Source organism: Phocoena phocoena, chromosome 2 (assembly GCF_963924675.1).
Source record: "Phocoena phocoena chromosome 2, mPhoPho1.1, whole genome shotgun sequence".
Classification (NCBI taxonomy): Eukaryota; Metazoa; Chordata; class Mammalia; order Artiodactyla; family Phocoenidae; genus Phocoena; species Phocoena phocoena.
Window position 1 is genome coordinate 38,496,261 of NC_089220.1, and position 8,725 is coordinate 38,504,985.

Here is an 8,725-nt window from a genome sequence, read left to right on the forward strand (position 1 = left end):
CTCAGTGCCAGTCTCTCCAGATGGCAGAAATAAAATAATATAACGTTTAAATTAAGAAATAGCTTCAGGGCAAAGACCAAATCCTGGGTGGGCCTATAAGATTCCTTGTTAAGACCTCAGAAAAATTTAACTGTCACATAACTCCTTTCAAACAGAAAAAAAAAGCCTTCTAAAGATTTTAAGGGCATCCCTGGCAGACCACACCCCCTCACTGGTAAACAATAGGTCCCTAAGGATCTTAGCATTTTCCCATAGAAACCTCGCAGGGAACTCAAGGTAGAAAAGTGTTTATCTTGAAAAGATTTGTGGGTTTGATCTCCGTCTAAAAGAATCAGTTATAAGTTGCTACACAGAAAGCCTATATCATTTTTAATGTAATTGTGTTAGTGTGGACAGAATGGGACAAAGACAACACAAAATGCAAAAGAGCATTTGGATCTTTGAGTCTCTACAGGCAGGAGACAATCTGAGAAAATGACTCAGTTGCATACACAGCCTCCTTTTTATGGGAAAGGAAGGATAACTCAAGTGGCGGAACAAGGATCCAATAAGATGGAACCAAGAACTCTGAAGAATCAGCCCCAGGTTGCAGAACTGGCTCTTAATCAAGGAACTGCAAACATGTCTGACTGGGTTTCAAAATTGCTGCGTATCAGTGAACTTTGTGCCTCCCATTTCCACCTCCCCTTTCCTTTTGAATAGTTGTGTCTATAGCACTTATCCTATGCCTACCCCACCAGTGTATATTGGATGTATAGGAGGAAAATAACTTTTCATTTTAATTCACACATCTTAAAATTGAAAGAAACCACACCTGAGGCGATGCATCCAAGGAAACTAATCCAGGGACCCGCGTGCCCTTCTGTAATGAGGTCTTGAGCCTCAGCCCTGAGCCTGAGGCTGCAATGAGATCAAACTTGTGGAGGCTATCAGGAGAGAGTGACTGTATTTTGAAAGTGGAAATAATGCAAATAATTTTGGACCAAAGTACAAATTGTGGAGGTTTAAGAATATGACCCCATATTATTTGGCACACATTATTGCAAAATAATGGCTATATTCCGTGTGTTGTACAATATATCCTAGTAGCGTATCTATTTTATACATAGTAGTTTATACCTTTTGGTCCCCTAATCCTAACTTGCCCCTTCCCCCTTCCCTGTCCCCACTGGTAACCACTAGTTTGTTCTCTATATCTGTGAGTCTGTTTCTTTTTTGTTATACTCACTACTTTGTTTCATTTTTTGGATTTTACATATAAGTGATATCATACAGTATTTGTCTTTCTCTGTCTGACTTATTTTACTTAGCAAAAGACCCCCAAGTTCATCCATGTTGTTGCAAATGGCAAAATTTCATTCTTTTCATGGCTGAGTAGTATTTTATCATGCATGTGTGTTTGGGGGACATCTTCTTTATCCAATCATCTGTTGATGGGCACTTAGGTTGCTTCCATATCTTGTCAATTGTAAATAATACTACTGTGAACATTGGGGTGCATGTATCTATTTGAATTAGTGTTTTTGAAGTTTATTGAGTATATACCCAGGAGAGGAATTGCTGAGTCATATGGTAGTTCTACTTTTAGTTTTTTGAGAAACCACCATACTGTTTTTCATAGTGGCTGCACTTCCCACCAACAGTGTACTAGGGTTTCCTCTTTTCCATATACTCACCAACATTTGTTATTTGTGTTCTTGTTGATCATAGCCATTCTGACAGGTGTGAGTTGATATCTCATTGTGGTATTAATTTGCATTTGTCTGATCATTAACAGTGTTGAGCATCTTTTTATGTGCCTGTTGTCCATCTGTATGCCTTGCTTGGGAAAATGTCTATTTAGGTCTCTGTGCATTTCTTTTTTTTTTAAGATTTTTTTTTGATGTGGACCATTTTTAAAGTTTTTATTTAATTTGTTACAGTATTGCTTCTGTTTTGGTTTTTTGGCCACGAGGCATGTGGAAACTTAGCTCCCCGAATAGGGATTGAACCTGCACCCCCTGCATTGGAAGATGAAGTCTTAAACATTGGACTGCAAGGAAGTCCCCCATTCTTAATCAGGTTTTTGTGTGTGTGTGTGTTGAGTCGTATTAGCTTTTTAGATAGTTTGGCTATTAACCCCTTATCGGTCATATCATTTGCAAATATTTTCTCCCATTCAGTATGTTGTCTTTTCATTTTGTTGATGGTGTTCTTTGATGTGCAAAAGCTTTTAAGTTTAATCAGATCCCATTTGTTTATTTTTGTTTTTATTTCCTTTGCTTTAATAGATAGGTCCAAAAAATATTGTTATAATTTTTGTCAGAGTGTTCTGCCTGTTTCCTTTTGGGAGTTTTATGGTTTCTGCTTTTATATTTAGATCTTTAATCCATTTTGAGTTTATTTTTGTATATGGTGTTAGATAATGATCTAATCTCATTCTTTTACATTTATCTGTCCAGTTTTCCCAGCACTGCTTATTGAAGAGACTGTCTTTTCTTCATTGTATATTCTTGCCTTTTTTTTGACATAGTTTAATTGACCATAAGTGCATGGGTTTATTTCTGGGCTGTCTCTTCTTTTCCAGTGATCTATGTATCTGTTTTTGTGTTAGTACCATACTGTTTTGATTACTGTAGCTTTGTAGTACAGTCTGAAGTCAAGGAGCATGATTCCTCTAGTTCTGTTCTTCTTTCTCAATATCGTTTTGGCTATTTGAGGTCCTTTGTGTTTCCATACAAATTTTTAAATTAGTTTTCCTAGTTCTGTGAAAAATGCCCTTGGTATTTTGATAGGGATAATAAGAGCTCATTTAGTTAAGAGACTACCAATTATATTGTACATATCTTAAATTAGAAATGCTAATTATTATCCAATTATTTTTATTTATCATACATTGCTCACTAAAACTCTTTTAACGTGATTCTGTAAATCCTTTTTGTATCTGTAAAATATACAAATCATAGGTATATTTTTAAAATTTGTTATTAATATTTTTTATTGGAGTATAGTTGATTTACAATGTTGTGTTAGTTTCTGCTATACAGCAAAGTGAGTCAGTTATACATACACATATATCCACTCTTTTTTAGATTCTATTTCCATATAGGTCATTACATAGATATATTTTAATGTATGTAGTTCTCCATGCAAATACTTAGCATATTTCTTTCTGACTTCCTCATTTGGATACATTAATGACTGACTCAGGTTACAGGACTCAGAGATAGTAATTTAGAGGTTGTTAATGGAAAAGCCATTAAAATATTTACAAGTTGTATCCCAATAGAAATGTTCTGAATTTCAGGTATACTAGAACTGAAATCCTGGTAAATGAGAGATAGTCATACAGAAGTTTGTTTGTTACATGAGCTAGAAGTTTGCAAAAGAGAAATCCAAAGTTACAAAGGGATTGATGAATCATGTCTAATAAAGTTTCAAAAGTTTATCTCTATAAATTGTGAAAACTAGGATCCCTAAACCTCAATAGTGTTGAACAGCCCATATCTATCCACCTTTTCCCCTGACCAAAAGAGGGGATAGATATGAGATGGGTGTCTCAGAGGCATGCAGGGATGAAAGGAGATGCAGCTCTGGAGGGGTTGTGGGGTGGCTAAACTCTTCCTGGAGAAGTGGGATATATATGTTTTCAGGCTAATATGGTACAGTAAGTGTGTTTCTTAAAATGTATCTGCCCCATTTTGAAATGGTGTGATAGCAGGTAATGTTGGTCTGTCTCCCTGAGGGACAAATAGGAGGAGGCAAGAGAAAAACACTCCTGATGGTGCTACTTCATCAGGGACTCTAAAGAGTCGGTGTGCGGTATGTAACAGAAAAGTGTCAGCATAGCAGTGAGAAGAGTAATGTGGTTGGTGGGTGCAGTCCAGAGAACTAGGGTAAGTGTGATGTTTGTGAGGTTAGCACGAAACTGTGGGATAAAGGAGGATTACTGAAATCCTTCCCACCTCAGCAGAAAGAGTATCTGGATTGGGATGAGAGGAGGAGGAGGGAATAGGGAATACGTATATCCCCCTGACTTTCTTGTTGGTTTAGGAAACTCTATGACACTAACACATGGAGAAAATAAGTGTTTTTCCTTCTTCCTGTCTTACCTGCACTAGAGGAATGGATAGAAAGTCCATGAGAAAAACAAAGGGAAAAGCTTGGGAAACCATCCACCCAGATCACGAGTCCTTTAACATCAAAATTCACAGTTATCCCTTACCAATGTAACTGAAAGTTAGTGAGGAGACTTGCTTTCCTGTTTGATGAGTAGTTATTTTAAGTTCCCCTTATTCTTTTTTTCTATTATTCTACTGTGCCTTAGATGTATATAGCAATTTATGTCCACAGAGCTCAAAATATTATACGAGTTATTTATCTTCAATCCCTGGAATTTTATACCCATGTGAAATTTTCCTAGTCAGATTCTATAAATTCAAAGGTATAAATTTGGGTACATTTTACCCAGGGGTTTTAGATGTTGAGAACTGTCAGGGGCTATTTTTAGACTAGAGGGAATGCAGCATTTCTAAAAATAAGGATTCCGTCGACTAGAGCCCTGTGCATTGCTGAAAGCAGCCTTTTGAGCAGAATCATCAGCAGGAATTCGATAATCCACTGACCCTGTCTCTTGGGAGTTGGTAAGTGAGGCAGGTGGCTCCAAAGTTAAAGGCATATTCTGCCCTGTATTTTTGTACTGATGGTACAAAGAAATGGTTATATCAATTTTAGGATGGTCTCTAAAGCTAGCTATATACTGCAATTGGATTCCATTTAGCAAGAAGGAAGCTAAATATGTTAGAAAGTTTGGACCTTCATGAGAATCCATGCTTTAACTCTTACCAGCCCTTTTAAAAAAGAGACAGAAGTATGAAATCATGCATCTTAGAGTTATGCCAAGGGACTTGAATTGCTAGAGCACAGGGCGAATGTGGTGAGGATGAGTGGTAATTGAAGATGGAGAGGTAAGGCTGTGGCCAGACAATATATGGCGTGATGAAAATTCTGGATTTTATTCTGAAGCAAGGGAAGTTAGCGGAGAGTTTTCAGCCAGGAAGTTCTGGTCTACCGGTTGGAAACAGAGACTAGAGTAATCCTGAGAAACAGCTAAGAGACATTTCTGCCCAGCCCCACGTACATCCTTACATTTCTCCATGCAAAACACACATAAACATCCTGCCTCTATCCATTAAGTCTCTTGGCTAAATAGGTTCAGTTCATAAATTTTTTCATTAATGTGCATTTGAATTCCCTCATTTCCCAGCTTTCCCTTCTTTGAATAAAAGTTAATCTTTGGGCCTCAGCATGCACGTTGGCTCCCTCTGCTGTGGGCCAACTTAGCACCAGGCCCTCCTCGGGGCCTCTCACTGCATGGTAGAAGGTGATGCCCCCCCCCCCCACCTGTGTCCCTGCCACCTGTGGTCCAGCTGTATGATTAGACCACAGCCTTTAATGAGTATTCCTTTCTTGGCCACATTTATGGAGTTTCTGACGGCCAGTGGAGATTCTTTCAGGCACAGCATGGCCTCTCTGGAGAGAAGTGAAATATAGAAATTCATCACTATTTCACCAAGAAGCCCCCATAAGAGCATTTAACCTGGACACAGAGTGTTGAATTGAAATCTGCAGAATATTTACAATGAGTTCTGACCTAGATGGGATAAAACTCAGTGTACTTCCTATCCACTGCCTCAGTATTACTGGATTGAAAGATTTCTGCTTCTTGTTAGGAAGTTCACTTCATTTCCTATTACTTCCAACTTCACACTCAAAGCACTGAGAATTTCAAGTGCAGTATATTAAAATAGACCAGTTTCTTTATGTCATTTCTTTATTCAATTAAAAATTTTTTTCATAACCTTATTGGATGTTTTTAACTAAATTAACATAGCTTGAATAAACCTTCCAGATCCTGTGGAAGTCTCATACAAGAACATGAGATTTCCCATTACATTCAGTCTAACGAATGCAACCTTAAACATTTTATGGAGAAATTTAAGAAGTAAGGAGTTATCACAACAGGATAACACTGCCCTTGTGAAGAAAGAAGGTATCCATGTTCACAAGTGGCCTTTTGATGACGGTGTCCCGCCATCCAGCCGGATTGTTGATGACTGGTTAAGTCTTGTAAAAAGTTAAGTTTTGTGAAAAACATGGTTGCTGTTTGCTACTGAGTTGCAGGTCTTAGCAGAGCTCCAGTGTTTGTCGTCCTGGTATTAACAGAAGGTGGAATGAAATATGAAGATGCAGTGCAGTTCATAAGACAAAAGTAGTGTGGAGCTTTTAACAGCAAGGAACTTTTGTATATGAAGAAATATTATGCTAAAATATGGATGTGCTTCAAAACTCCAATGACCTTAGAAACAACTATTATAGTCAACAAAACCAGGATGCCTGATGCTGTTGCCTTAGAAGTGGAACTTGAGACAGGTCCTAATTTGACGTCCATACTAGCCAACATGGTGGCTTAGTGAGCAAGTCTAATGAAGCTTCCATAGCAGGCTGAAAAGTAGTTTTACCAGATCGCAAGCTTGGCATAATTATAATCTCTGTGTTTCAATTACAGTCAACCTATTTGGATGCTTAACGAAAGGTTCTCATTGTTCAGCATTTAAAATGTACTTATTTTTTGTACCAATGGAATGTTCCTTTCCTGAAATCATGCAGAATTATGTTGTCTTTAAATTGATTCTCATGCCAGAATCTTATCAAAGTATAAAAAAATTAGGGATATCACGTGCCAAAATATCCAACACAATACTTGTATATTTTTAGTATCACGCAAAACTGAAATCCCAGGAACTATGAACATTCTAGTACTTATGTGGTTCATTTCTTCAGTCATTTCAAACACTGAAAGTAGGGCCTATATGGTTATTTGCCTGCTCAATTTATGTTTACATCTCCCATATTTGTACCAGTCCACATTAGGTTCGTACAACCATTGGTATTTACTGAATTTTTACCAAATCTTATGTTGATTATTTAACACCTTCATATGTATCTCCTTTTATGTTCTTTTTTTTATATATAAATTTCTTTCTTTCTTTCTTGATTTATTTTTGGCTGCATTTGGTCTTTGTTGCTGCGCACAGGCTTTCTCTAGTTGTAGTGAGCGGGGACTACTCTTCGTTGCGGTGCATGGGCTTCTCATTGCGGTGGCTTCTCTTTGTTGCAGAACACGGGCTCTAGGCATGTGGGCTTCAATAGTTGTGGCAGGCAGGCTCCGTAGTTGTGGCTCACGGGCTCTAGAGTGCAAGCTCAGTAGTTGTGGCGCACAGGCTTAGTTGCTTCGTGGCATGTAGGATCTTACTGGACCAGGGATTGAACCCGTGTCCCCTGCCTTGGCAGGCGGATTCTTAACCACTGCACCACCAGGGAAGTCCTCCTTTTATGTTCTTATGGAAAATCTCCATTTTGAATATCTACATTGTACAGAAGCACATGTTTTTAATGACTCCAGATAAAAAAACCTTACAGCTTATGTTTGTACTTTATGGCACAACTTAACAGGGAGGGTCTGAAAAAATCAGTGGGAGGGGATATTAAATATTTTTCATAAAATGTTGTCTTTGTCTTGTATGGAACATGTAGGATATATCCTTTAATTTAGTGAATATTTTTAAAGGGCAGGGTGCTTTATCATGCTTAATAGAATTTTCAATTATCAAATTTCTGAAATTCTTATAATTTTCTTATGAACACTGGAAGTTGCTCACCAACTATTATTCTTCTTTGAAGTGTTACTTTTTTCCCTTTTCTTGCCAACGTCTCTTGCAAAAAAAAGTGGGTTTCTGCTAATGAATTGAGTAGACATCTAATAATTTATATCTTTTGCATTGTACAACCGAATATTTGGATACTTGGTCATTGGGTTTTTTTTTTTGTTAACTGATAAAATTATGATGTGTATTACTGTTATTTCAGCCATACATTTATACTGTCGGGAAAGTGTGGTTAGAGTTCTGTGGAAGATATCATTTGTCAGTGTTCAGCAGCTTGTAAAAGCCCTAGTGTAAGAGCTGAAACATCTAAATAAATAATAACATACAAAATATAAAATAAAATAAAATCTAAAGAGAGCTACTCTGTGCACCTTATGACAGTGAAGCACCCAAGTTTATTCAAGAATTTTATTTTAACCTCTCATCCAGGGCTTGAGCCCCATGGACACGTCCTCTCTAAGGCAAATGTTTTTGATCTCCTTTTTCCTATTACAACTTCCTATCATGTCTCTTATACTCTAAATGCTCAGCTCTCTGATACTGATATAATAATCCTTTCTAAGGTTTCAAATTCTTGTTTTCTTTCTGTGTTTCCTTTTAGATAGTTTCTTTTGTTATGTCTTCAAGTTTACTGATCTTTCTTTCTGTAATGTCTAATCTGTTTTTAATCTACCCCATGTACTTTTCATTATGTGCATTGTAGTTTTCATCTATACAAATTTGATTTGCAACTTCTTCCATGCCTCAATATCTAGAATGCAGTTAAAATAGCTGTTTTAGGGCTTCCCTGGTGGCACAGTGGTTGAGAGTCCGCCTGCCGATGCAGGGGACGTGGGTTCGTGCCCCGGTCCAGGAGGATCCCACATGCCACGGAGCGGCTGGGCCCGTGAGCCATGGCCGCTGAGCCTGCACGTCCGGAGCCTGTGCTCCGCAACGGGAGAGGCCACAACAGTGAGAGGCCCGCGTACCGCAAAATAAATAAATAAATAAATAAAAATAAATAACTGTTTTAATATCTT

At 37.8% G+C, this 8,725-nt stretch overlaps 1 pseudogene; it reads left to right on the forward strand.

The window, feature by feature from the left end:
- Positions 1–474: 474 nt before the first annotated feature.
- On the forward strand, positions 475–6,379 carry LOC136118366 (protein tyrosine phosphatase type IVA 1 pseudogene; annotated as a pseudogene).
- The last annotated feature ends 2,346 nt before the right edge of the window (positions 6,380–8,725 follow it).